Here is a 13879-nt window from a genome sequence, read left to right on the forward strand (position 1 = left end):
GACAGCCAGGAAAGCCAGAGGCTGCCTGGGATCAAAAATTCTATGGAGCTTTGCCTGTGTCTGTAAAGGCAGAGGTGAGCTGTTCATCCCGAGCAGCCTGCCTGCCTTCTCTGTGTGCAGCTTTCTGTTCCTGCAGTAGCTGGGAAGAAGGGACAGGGCTTGTGTGTAGCTTGGGCAGCAAAAGGTTCCTATACCAGCCATCATCTTCTCCCTCTCTGGAGGAATAGGCATCTTCTGAGTGTCCCAGGAGAGGAGAATGACAAGAAACTGTACTTCTTTCAGAGCAGACTCAAGGCAGAAGGCTGCCTCAGGAGTGGTGGCTGTTAGGTGCAAGACCCCAAGTGAAAATGTGAGAGATACCAGTACAAGCAAAGCTACCTACAGGGACCAAATTCAGCCTGGGGTCCTCAAGTGCAGACACACCAGGGGAAGAAACTCCTTGCTGTCTCTGCAGAGCCTGGATCCTGGCTTTTATTCGCTGACAGTAACCCAGGAAAGCTGTTATGCATGTAGATGTTAGCAGGGGCAGGCTCCAGCTCAGGTAATGGCTATGGCAAGGGGAGACGCCAGGAAATACTTTGGCTTGGCAGAGATCTCCGTCCTCCCCTTCTTCCCTCCCTTCCTTCATAAGAATGCAAAAAGAAAAAATATCAGGGAGCAGTGCTTCTGGTAACTTTAAATGAAATTCTGTATTATGTAAACAATATATATAAAATGACTTCTGTGGAGTGTAGAGGAAGAGAAAGGTGACTAGAAGTCCTTGCTTCTGTATGAACCAGTAGGAGCTGGAGAGATGGGCCAGCCTCATAAATCATATTTCTCTTGGCAGCTTGAAAGGAGAAGAAACATCACGTAGACGCTTTGCATTTCTTTCATGGAGAGCTTAATACATCAGCAAACTGCTGAAGTGATAGCTTGAATAAACTAAGCAATATATCAGGCATATGGATGCATATTCATATCCTGACAATCAGTTACCTTGGCATGTTGCTTCTACTGTTGTCGCTTGGCTCACAGGGCAAAGGCACGTAGCTGGTGCTGGTAAGGAAGATGCCATTTCAGTAATGACAGGTCTTTTAAAAACAAGTTGGTTTCTCATACCTGTTTAAGGTTCGTGGGTTTTGTTGTGTGTGTGTGTGTGTTTTTGTTTTGTTTTTTGTTTTTTGTTTTTTGTTTTTTTGTCTTTTTTGTGTTTTTTTTCTATATGATTTTAGCTAGGTGAAGTTAATAGATTTCCTTATTATACCCATCTTTCTGTTCTTTCTATAAAAGACACCTCTAAATGCTGGGTTTTGTGGTATCAGGAAGGTGTCTTATCTCCTGAGGCATTCAGCCTGGGAGGGTATGATCCCCCCTGCCGTAAAATCTTTCTGATGAAATCTGTATGCAGGAAAGAGGTAAGTTTGCTGGAAATTATCTTTGATGAATTATTTTTCCCCTTGCAGAGTGGAAGAGGAATTAGTCCATCTGTTATGATGAGAGAAATCTTGCTAATACATGTATGCGGGCAATGGCATCGCTTGTCATTAGCATGCAGACGCCTGCCACTGACTGAGTTATGTTATTGACTTGGCTTTGCAACTGAAAGCAATTCGGTAGCTTGGGCTGCTTCTGCTTCAGGTTTCGCTAATGCAGAATTGGATCAATGGGACCTGTTGTGCACAAAAAGTCACTGCTTGGAGGTGTTGCCACGAAATTAATACAGCACTTACCAGTTTTATCCTGCTTAACATCATAAATATTGTATTACTAGTTGGCTGACCAACCAGCTACATCTGTCTGGGGAAAAAGGTAATTTCTGTGTCCAGCCACTTCTCACAGGTAACAAGAAATTTATGTCATGTGGGTCACCGCAGTCAGGGCTTAAGGTGACAGGGAAGCGTAGGGTAAATTTGGCAGAATTCATGTACATTTTATACAGATTCCAGATGTTTTAACCATTTTGTGCATTTGTTTAAAAAAAAAAAAAGTCAGTGTTTGAGGTGGCTATTTTATAATAGTCGATGGGTATAAATTAGAATGTCTTACTAACCTAAAACTTTCATTACTTATTCATGGTTTATTTTCTATACATATACAGCCTTTGATCCTGTAGTCTTAATTGAGTTTATAAAGGATCATCTGCCATCTAGATTAAGAAAAAAAAAGTCATTAAAATATGTTGTATGCAGAATCTTTTAAATGTTCAACTGCAAAAAGATAGATTATACAGTAAAGGTTTTTTGGAACAAAGTATAAAAAGTGCTTGAAGGAAAAGGGAGAAGTATTTCAGAACACTAAAGGGGTCACAGCTAATCCTCAGATGGATCACTCTGTATATTGGGGGTCAGATATAATGATATAATTTAGCAGGAGGTTTTATTCTGATGTAGACATGAACTTGGTTTTATGACTTAGGGCAATGATTATATTCCCTTAAAATACTAATTTGTATTAGTGTATAAATCCATTTTAGGCCATTTTTTAATTACAAGCATAGTTTTCTATACATTCAAAGTGCTGTATTATCAAGTACCTTGCAATGAATTAGACACACAGCAATTCAAATGTTTAAAGTACATGACAAAATAAGAAACTGATTTAAAATTTTGTCTTATTTTTAAACTATCTTTTCCATCTTAAGTCTGGAAAATAAGCAACTGAATTTTTTAATTATCATTAGGCAGCTCTGGTATAATTTATGTTAAGAGGTTTTGGCCTGTTTATGTGTGCTGGAATTTGCCAAAATTAGTAATGCGATATTCCATCTTTAGCAAGCCTATAGAGCAATAAATAATGACACATGACTGTATGTGAGTGTTGTTAGTTTAATTTTTTTTGTGGTGTTCATGAAATGCAACGATCTTCCAACCCAAATTCTGCAGTATTAGGCAGCAAGTTGTACTCTGAACTAAACCAGATGCTGATCAGCTCTGTTCCTATTATCGACTTGGGGCAGAGATGGTAACCAGACCTTATTTGCAATGTTAACATTTGGAACAGATTAACAGCAGTTAGACTGAAATGAGAAACCTCCACTTTACTGAAAAGGTTCAAAACATGTAATGCTGTAAAAATCAGGACGTCTGTAGTATGCTAGATAGGAATAAATAAGTTAACTGTAGGCCACACTTTCCCCTTGCAGGATGTGTTGTTTCCAGTTTACGAGTGGCTCTTTTAAAGGACATGTTTATGGGGTATAGTGAGGTTTAAGCCCTGATAAACCATCTACTTGATGAGGTATAGTATATCAGAACTTGCTGTGTTTGTTCACGGCGAGGTAGCCTTTCCTCCAGCAGAGCTGTACACTAGTTTTCAGCCCTGGGGACAAATCCCTTGTGAGCTTGTGAAGCTCTAAGACCCAAGATGCTTTTGAATGCCAGCTTTGCGCCACCTTTAGAAGTGAAACCAGTGAGTTAATGTGGCCCAGAGATGCCCAGTGGAGGATGTGGAAGGTGTAGTGGCCCATACGCTGCATGTCTCTCTGTGCCTGCTCATGATACTTCGGAGGATTCACTGGGAGGGGGTTGACCTAAGTGTAGCAGAAAACCTAATTCTTTTTAGGCTGAGAATGGGCTAAGCCTTGTCATCTGCTTGTCAAGGTCATGCAGTTAGGGCTGCAACCACACACTTCAATAATGTGTTATGTCTGGTGCCGTATTACCTTCCTCCTCCCACCCTACGTGTTTTTTAATGGGGAATATTGCTTTAGCATGAATCAAAGAGCAGGATTCAGGCTAAGGAGAATCTTTCTGCAAAAGTCATTCAGAGACATTGCTGTGTCTTCAATGTGTCACCCGCTGCCTGATTTTTCTGTGCAACTGTCAAGAAAATACAGTAATCAGGTTTGCATGGAAAAAAGCTGTTTTAAACCCATACTGAGAGCTTCTATTTGACCATAATTTTATTTACGGTAGTATATATGGATGTTGGGAGAGGTGAAACTATGAAAATAATTATCCGAGTAATCTGGTTAAATTGTTCATGTAGTACCCAGCTCAGCCAAGGAGCTCACCCACCACAGATCACTGCGCTGGGAACAGAGCCAGGCAGCTTTTCTTTAAGATCTTCAAGGAGGAGTTCCAACAGCAACATGCTTTATTCATGGGTAGAGGTTATTGTGGCATTTCTGAACGCTCAACAGTGTAAACTAAATGGGAAATTAAATCTAATCCACTGTAATTACATGGGGTACCCTACTGGATGGATTTCCATTCATTTTACATTGACCTGAAACACATTTTGGTTAAGCAGGTTGTGTGTCTGGAGATAGGTGCTGGACTGATAACTGTGGCTGGGGTATGATTTTAGTTGTCACATATGAGCAAAGTTTTTAGGTATGAAAGTTGCAGTCCTTCCTACAGAGAGCAGCAAAAGCTACTCCTGTCTTTTGGGAAGGAGCAAACTCATAACAACATGAAATCTTACGTCTGTTGTGCTCTCCCTCTTCCCAGCAGTGCAGTTATAGCAGGACTAAAGTCATCATGCCTGAGCACAACAACAGAGCCCTCCATGGGGTGAGGGACCCTTAGTGCTCTGCACGAGTGGTCTCTGCTTAGGGCAGGTGCCAGCCAGGAGGGATGGATTCAGCATCATCCTCTGGGGGAGAGAAGGGGAGCTGTGCCCAGACAGGGCATGGGCAGTACTGGGATGAGTTGCAGTGCCAGGAAGGCAGCCAGAAGAGATACCAAGACTTGGAAATATTTGCTTCATGCAAGCTGGTTAGAGGCATCACAGAATGGCTGAGGTTGGAAGGGCCTTCTGAAGATCACCTAGTCCAACCTCCTGCTGAGCAGGATCACCTAGAGCACGTTGCGCAGGATGGCATCCAGGTGTGTTTGAATATCTCCAGAGGAGGAGACTCCACAACATCTCTGGGCAACTTGTTCCAGAGCTCTGTCACCCTCACAGTAAAGAAGTGCCCCCTGATATTGAGCTGGAACCTCCTGTGCTTCAGTTTGTGCCTGCTGCCTCTCATCCTGTCACTGGACGCAACTGATGGCTTACCCCCATCTCAGCTCATTGTTATGAGTGAGCATCTGTACCCTACTGAGTGAATGCACCTAGAGATGATGTGCTTTTATGTCATTATTTTTATTCCTTTCAAATTTGGTTAAGGCAAGCAAGTTTGTCTTTTTCTTGACCTTCGAGGTATTTGGGCCTTAGGAAAATTGGTCGGTCCTTTCTGGAATTACAGGTCAGTGTAAAGCTGTCCCCGGCTGTGGTATTATGTATTATATGTTGTATATATGGTATTATGTGCCTGGTGACAGGACGAGGGGGAATGGGCTTAAGTTGAGCCAGGGGAGTTTTAGGTTAGATGTTAGGAAGAACTTCTTTACAGAAAGGGTTGTGAGGCATTGGAACAGGCTGCCCAGGGAAGTGGTGGAGTCACCATCCCTGGAAGTCTTCAAAAGACGCTTAGATGTACAGCTTAGGGATATGGTTTAGTGGAGGGCTGTTAGCGTTAGGATGGAGGTTGGACTCGATGACCTTGAGGTCTCTTCCAACCTAGAAAATTCTGTGATTCTGTGATTCTGTGATTATATGGGAGCTGGTGTGTATTTCAGGTTGTAGCTGGACCTTTTCCATGCTCCCTATGTTTCAAATCAGGAAGAATATTTTTCAGATGGGGAAGAAAAGCTGTGAATACTTTTCTAGTAATAATAGTATTTTCCATGTAGAAGTGAAAAAGAAGTGAAAGTAATAAGCTGTTAGTATTGTAAAGCCTGACCTTATAAAAGATGTATGTGGCGAACCTTGAAGGAGGCATGAATTTTTGTCCCCTAGGTCAGATCCTGTTATGGAGGAGGCTTAGAGAGGAGCAGCTTAAGGCACAGACATGGCCAAGCCACGTAGGTGGGCAGCTCTGAGGCACAGTTTCCGTAGCTTTCTGGGTTCAAAGCAGATTTTGATCGGAGACTGAATTTAGAGTATCCTGAGAAAGTGTGCACAAAACTCTGTGTCTTTCACCTTTTCAGTCCTTTGTTATCTCTTCACCTTTTCATCTCCTGCACAGACAGGAGGCATGCAGCAGTGTCAGGCCTGTCACTGAGTCCCATTTCTTAATAGTGAAACTCTTGCTCAACCTTTACCCTGGTCACTGTGAAAGGTTTGCTCAGCAGTGGAGTATTTCCATAGGTAATTTTGTGTTCAGAAGACAAATGATACCATTTCTAGCTCTTGCATTTTAGCTTCTCCCTGCCTAACCTTTGCAGTGAGCATTCCTATTGTAAATAGTTCCTTAACCCTTCTTAAGCTCTTAATGTAAACCACTGCTGGTATAATCAATATAACATACTGGAAATAGTGACTGACTTTTAAGTATGGAGTTGATATGGTGTAAAAAATGAGTCGCAGTTTGCAATAAGTTTAGATTTAAACCCAGCAAAAACATAATTGCGCGTTAAAAATTGGCGATGTTTGCAGCCTAGGAATTTTGTTTCAGACTTTGGAAGGAAAAAGGTTTGGCTTATTTTTTCCCACTTTCAGGAACAATATTATTTGCTGACCTAATGGTTTCAGATGCTGTTAAATGAAAAAAATAAATATATATATTTCTGGAGTGAGCATATCTTGCAGGTGCTTTGTTGGGGTATTTCTCAAAGTTGTCTCAGAGCTTCATAAAGTGGCTTCCAGGCAGCTGGGGCTGGTGCTACATATACTGGTGTGGTGCTGGGGTTTGCATGTCCGGTTCCCTGCCTTGCCTGCCGGGGGCTGCACACAGCAACTTCTTCAGGACCACAACTAAAAAGTGTTATATTTCATGTAATGCAGAAGAAAAAGGATTCTGTGCACAGTCTGAAGGAGAAATGACTCAGCTCATTGCACATATGCAGCCCATCCTTAACTGAGATATTAACTGGACTTAATTAGCATAGCTGGAACTTCACTGTGCACCCAAGCCAGTGTGTAGCTGGGGGGGTTGCTCTTATTAGGAGCCCATGGCCCTTTCAGGTGATGAGTAACAGAGAATGTTTTACGTATCACAGGTTGGCTTTTTTTCTTTTTCTTTTTTTTTTAGTAAGTAGTTACTCTCTCAGACATTTAGGGCATGCATTTAGGTCAGCTGTGAGCTCCATTAAATAGAAAACACATCCATTTCATGGTGATTCTAACTACGAGGAAACTCCTCCTCACCTTACCCTTTCTGTCCAAGTGCTAAAGCTGAGTCCTCACCCTGCACGAGCTGCCCTGCTGTGCCTCCTCGTGAGCCCAGCCTCTGTGCTTTGCTCACTCCTTTTATCCTGGCAATGAAGTGGCTAAACACTGAAATTCAGTGGGGTGACAACTCCCCTGCTAGGAACCTCTGACATTTTTCTCATGATTCCAGAGTCATCAGGTGCAGATAAGGCAAATCAACTTGAATTTGTTTAATAGACATCTCAACTGGCCCTATTAAACAAACAAACAAACAGCCGACTTTGTTTAGTGCTCTGAGATTCCAGCACATGTATTTGCTAGGTGGAAGCTGGCTCAGAAGGCTGAGATGTAGGCTATCCCATCCCACTGTGTGTGTCTTGCAGTGGCCCCCAAGAACAGCCAACTGCTCTTGAGGCATGGTAAAACTGGCCATGCACAAACCTGAAAAGACCCAAATGAATAACTTCTTTTTAAGGCAGCCTATGGTTTTAATGATGTGATTGACTTTAATTTATTTAAGAAAGGTTTTAATTGTTTGTTTGTTTTGCCAAAATCATTTTTCTCAATAGAAAATTCTTTTTTCAATTTTTTCTATATTTCCAGTTTTGACTAGTTTATCAGTTCATTTTTGCTTTTTCAGAGTCATCTCTTTTCTTCCCTCCACCTCTTTCTAACTACAGAAAGAAGTCTCACAGCGAAGTAGGGGCACTACACCACTCAGGGTGCTCAGGGATGTATATCGTGATACCTGTCCCGGAGGCATTTCTATTTAAGGCCACATGCAGCAAGCAAGTGTAGCAAACGTTTGGTAAGTGGATAAAATGAGTAATTACACATTTTGGCACTGGAGTTGGCCAGAAACATATGGGGATAAACTTTGACTTCTGCTATCTTCCTTCCCCCCGTGACAGCCGTCCCTGATGATGGGCAGTGTGCCAGCAGTGGTGAGGTGTGAGGGGACGGCAGGAGACTGCCCTCAGCCTGTCGCAGCATCTCTTTTCCCCTCACTTTGCTCTGTGCACTAGAGGAGAGATGGGAAGGCAATTTTATAGATTCACCAGAGAAAGGAACAGCATGTTTAAACACCGATGTGGAGAAAAGTACAGACCCCATTTATGGGAAAAGTTGCATACACATTATAAAAATCTTATTTGAAAACTAAAAATATATAACTGTTCAAATTCAGTGATTAGATTGATGCATATCAGCACTTCATACCACTGTACCAGTTTCTGAGGTCACCTAGATATTGTCTGTCAGAAACTTCCTGGTGCTGGCCCAAAGTATTAGAACTGTTTTCATTTTTTCTTTTTCTTTTTTTTTTTTTTTTTTTTTCCTTTTTTCTCCACTTGTTAAACATGAAAGAGAGACAGGAGAAATGCTAGTCAAAGATGAAGGTTTTACAAGTATTTCCCATTCGCCCAATGTAAAACAAATTCTTTACAGCATAACTGGAATGTCTTTGTGTATGTCCCGGGGTGGTTGTACCCAGCTTTGAGACCAGAGCAGTGCCTTTCCAAATGTCATACACTTAACTTGCTGCCAGCTTTACATTTAGCCTTTAGTCAGAGATGTATGTCATTGCTATTTTACAGCTGTCAGGACACACTTTTAAAAAATCGAAGCCCTATGCACCAGATGTTACTGAGTCCGGTGTGGTCTACCTTGGACCCCTTCCAAACCTGCCTGCATATAATTTTCAAGTCCCAACAGCCCTGCAGTGCTAGAAGATAAAAAACTGACCATAACTATACCCTTTCGTATTACTCAGAGCTCAGTTTAATTATCTGAAACACTACCAGATAAATAGTTCAATCAGAAGAATTCCACTTAATATTAACTACTACCACATCAATTTTTTTTCTAATTTGAGGCAGGTTTTGGATTACCAGCTCTAAAGTCTGAAAAGTTCCAATCAATGATTAATATAACTATCCAGAGAGCTGTTTTTTTTGTTGTTGTTGTTGTTTTTGTTTTGTTTTGTTTTGTTTTTGTTTTTTCTTAAATTGTGAATAATGGAGTGCATTTATATGGCCTTTTTGGGCAAGGCACTCCATGAATTCATAAAACTGAGTTTTATGTACACATGGGTGGGGTGTGTGTGTGTGACTTGGACCTGATATTTTAAAATTTCATGCCTTTAATTTTAAATAGGGTGACCTCCAGGAATAATATGATTTACAAAGCTGCTAAGCAACCAGTAGTTCTGATGGTACCCTCTCCAGAAAGCACGCTATTTCAGTCAGACTCATTTAAGCATTTGTTTATGGTCAGGTAAATGCTTAGGTACTTCCCTGAAGAAGAATGTTCTCTGAGCTCATGTCACTCACTCAGAGAGGGACATAAACCAGTGCATGCAGTGCCTACAAAGTCTCTTGCAGAGACACAGTTCTGACTGTAGCCTAGCTCTGAAAAGGTATTTAAGTTTCTAGTCCTCAAAGAATAGCTTTGTGGGCCTGAACTCTTACCCTGAAGGCATAAGGATTAGAAGTACTCTAGCATTATGTGAAAAGCCCCTCTTCTAGGTGGTATTTTCAATGTGTCCATTATTATCTCATGTTACAACAGTATTTTAGATAATATAATAATATTAGTAAAGCAGTTTAATAATTTATTTTGTATTCATTGCTGACTTTCTTCTTCTTTCCCTTTATTGATAAACAAGATTTTGAATATATTGTCTGTGTTAAGTTTGTCTCACTTGCGTTTAATAAAGTTTTTTTTTTGTTTTGTTTTGTTTTTTAATAGCTGCTCCTTTAGATTTGGAGCAGAAAAGTGTTCAGAAAAACAACAAACCAAGAAGCAATGGCTGATGCTCAAAATGCACATGGAAGTAGAAGCCACTTGGTTATGGTCATTTTATAAGCACACAGAAGCATGTTCAAGACCCGTGTGACAAACCAGAACTATGAACAAGTTTGATTTTGGTTATTAAGTATTAATCACATTCCTTTCATGGACAATCTACAGGTTAGTTGTTATTTCCCTGAATGATGCATTACAATTCAAACAGTGGTACTGTGGGATGAACCTAAATCAGATCAAAATGTGTAATGGAAGAAATATCTATTTCTGGCTCACTCTGTGCAAAGCTGATTTCCTTTAAGACTTTTTAAAAATAGGAATAACAATACTATTAAGAAATCTTTCCAATGAATATATTCTCTTTTATAGACTTGTTTTAATTGTTTCAGTTAATTAGACCCCTTGTTTCACATGTTCCTTTTATTTATTTATTTATTTGCTTATTCATTTAGATTATCATCCATTTCAGCTCCCTTTTCAACTCTCAGTTTAATGATCTCCTTCATGAATTTGCTCAGAATTACAAAGAGAAGTACAGATTTTTACCCCTTGTGCCTTAAGAATACTTTCATTTGCCAAACTGTCTTCACAACTGTGGATACGGCTCCCTGCTCCGCTTTCTCAGAGCTCCATTTGAGCTCCTCCTAAAACTGAAAGCTTTTGGGGAAATAAATATAAGATGTCAGTGACTTAAAGCCCACTGCTGTAAGTTTAAGATGTTTGGCTAATATCACATCACCGAAATGGAACAGATAAAGATGAAGTGTAAAGTATATGTAACGTGGCTTGCAGTTAAATGCAGTAATTGGAGAATGCAGGCAGCAGATCTGGGAAGGTGATAAGGTAAGCAAAAGCTTCTTGGGAAAGGTAAACTATCTGAAGAGCTGACAGTGATATGCACTGACTGGAAGGAACCCAAAATTGTTTTAGCCTTTAAGCATCCAACAGACATTGGAGTAATTGAGTAATCATACACTCTAGGTCCAGTGTTCCTGTCACTGATACCCCATGCATCTCAGTTATTGGTGTAATTTAAATCTGATAGCTACATAATGGACCAAATTCTCTTCTCTACTTTTCATAAGTTGCCCTATTGGATTCAATATGAAGAATGTTTGCATGAGCACAGTGAGTAGAATTTGTATCATGAGGCTTATTTACTTTCTCAAAAAATGGTATCCTCTGTTATGTGTATTGTACAGTGCCATATAAGACAGAATATTTGTTCTAAAGGAAAATACCCTAAAGCACTGTAGGTTAGTTTAAATTCTCAAAAAGGTGTAAACTTTTCAGTTTCTTCCAGTGTTTAGGCAGTTTTCCTCAATATTTATGCCAAAACTTGTCCCCAAGTCTCTCTTACTTTTGGTGCCAGCGCTTTGAGAATGTGTTAGATTCTGCATCATAAAGGATGACGCCTGTCCATACGCATTTCTCAGAATGACAGCTTCTACCTTTCAAGGGTCATTTGGGTCAGAAATTTTCATTAAAAAATATTTGAGTACATGCCACATACCTTGTCTGTTTATTCAATCTTATTATTCAACAAAACATTTCAATATTGCTAAGCAGCCAGATCAGAATAAGCTCATTGGAGCATGGGAACATCATTTTGTTCTGCTTTTATATATAGCACCTAATACAGCTGAGGCTAGGGGTACACAGGCTGTACTGCACTGCAGATAATAAATACTAATAATCAGGAGAGCTTTAAGGTGTGACTTTCACAATGAGTGTAGACCTTCATAAAACAATCTGGCCCTAATTTTCCCTGTTAAACAGGGGCAGCCTGCTTGTTTGCATCTCCTTAGTGCTGGGATGATTGATTAGTGTGTATGAAGTGCTATATAACAGCTAAAATTGATCCAATCAGTCTCACGGCCTGCTGTGGTAGAAAGCCAGGCTTGCTGCATAATACAGAAAATTGCCCATCACAGTTTTTCTGGCTGGCAGCAAAAATGCAGTGGTGGAGGCTTTCGGTAGAGTTGTTTCTTGATGATGAGTTAGTTAAGCTCGTGCTTTGTTCTGGAGGTTTCTTTTACAAACTTCCTTATTTTTTCTTCTACCTCAATTCCCCCTACCAATAGAGATGCTCTTAGGTTGGGTCTAGTAAAACAAAACTATCCTGGTGAACTAAATCCATCTTTACTTCTTCTAAACAAGACATGGCACTGTTGTGCAGTCAGCCATACTGCATAACTTCTGGCATAGTTTGGGCTGCAATTATTGTAATTTCTCCATGGAAGAGTGCTCATGGAAAGGGCATCCTAGCAGCCTGGGGTCAAGGATGAACCAGGGACTGTTACAGGTGCCAGTTTAGACAAGAACACCCACGAACACTGGAGGAGGGAGAAGGCACGTACAGCTGTACAAACATGAGTGGTAGTGCACAAAGCAAAAAAACAGCCTGGCACATTTTACTAAATAACATGGCAACAGCTCTCTGCCGAAAGACAAAATGTCTTCTGGTCGTAACCTATCTCTGCTCATCATTTATAAGTCCATTTATATCTGAGATACCTCCTTTGTACTTGGAAATGTCATGATCAGTCTCGAAGCTTCGAACACTTCTCTCCATCATCATCACTGCAAATAGCAGCACTGTCTATTTGTCACTCCATATAAAACACAAATCATCTTCCCACATCTCTTTCAAAGTTTCCACACTTGGATGAGGGAGTGAGGAGAGAAAAGTGTTGAAGTCTGCCTACCATCTCTAAGACATGGCATTTCCTATCCAATTGTGCAGTTAAAGCTCTCCCTTTAGCTTTCATCTGCTCATATCTTGATTTTTCCTACATGCTCTTTTTGTTTTTGATAAATGCTGTCTTGTCCTTTACTTCCATCCAGCATACTGCTACATAGGTATTTTTTCTGCCCCATTGCTTTGACCATAACACTTTTCTTTGTAATTTGGGTTCACAAGGGGAAAGTCCTGTTTAATAAACTTAATTTCTTTTTTGAAAAGGTCACCTACCTAGTTGCCTAAAGGAAGCCAGATGATGTGATCTTTTTGGATTTCAGCAAAACTTTTGATACTGTTTCTCACAGTATCCTTCTGGACAAAATGTCCTGCATACAGCTAGCCTATAATATGATTGATTTATAGGTCAGGTTCAAGGGGTTATAGTAAATGGGGTTACATCAGGCTGATGGTCAGTCACTAGTGGGGTTCTGCAGGACTCCATTTTTTTGTCCAGCTCTCTTCAATGTTTTCATAAATGAATTGGACATGGGGCTTGAAGGTACACTGAGTAAGTTTGCAGATGACACTAAACTGGGAGTAGGTGTTGACTCCCTCAGGGGTGGATATGCCTTGCAGAGAGATATTGACAAATTAGAGAGCTGGGCAATCACTAACCACATGATGTTTAACAAGAGCAAATGCTGGATTCTGCACCCAGGATGGGGCAACCCTGGCTTTTATGTACAGATGGGGGGATGCGAGGCTGGAGGGCAGCACAGCGGAAAGGGATCTGGGGGTTTGGTCGACAGCAAGTTGAGTATAAGTAAACAGACAGAAGGGCCAGCTGTACCCTGGGGTGCATCAAGCATGGCATTGCTAGCTGACTGAGGGAAGTTACCATCCTGCTCTGCTCTGTGCTGGTGTGGTCTCACCTTGAGCACTGTGTGCAGTTTTGGGCACCACAGGAAAAAAATACATAAAACTATTAGGGAGTGTCCAAAGGAGTGCTACAAAGATGGTGAAGGTTCTAGAGGCAAGATGCAAGAGGAGCAGCTGAGGTCCTTTGGTTTGTTCAGCCCAGAGCAGAGCAGCCTGAGGGGAGGCCTCATGGCGGCCTGCACCTCCCTCATGAGGGGAGCGGAGGGGCAGGCGCTGAGCTCTGCTCTCTGGGGACAGCAACAGGACCCGAGGGAACGGCATGGAGCTGGGACAGGGGAGGGTCAGGCTGGGGGTTAGGGAAAGGTTCTGCACCCAGAGGGTGGTCGGGCA

General features: G+C 41.1%; 1 long non-coding RNA gene across 1 annotated transcript; it reads left to right on the forward strand.

Moving 5' to 3' along the window:
• Positions 1-7710: 7710 nt before the first annotated feature.
• Positions 7711-11435, forward strand: LOC311431967. Its single transcript, XR_014689743.1, has 2 exons — positions 7711-7930; positions 9871-11435. It is a non-coding gene; the product is annotated as an uncharacterized lncRNA (long non-coding RNA).
• The last annotated feature ends 2444 nt before the right edge of the window (positions 11436-13879 follow it).

This window comes from Aythya ferina (genome assembly GCF_964211825.1).
Source record: "Aythya ferina genome assembly, chromosome: 2".
Lineage (NCBI taxonomy): Eukaryota > Metazoa > Chordata > Aves > Anseriformes > Anatidae > Aythya > Aythya ferina.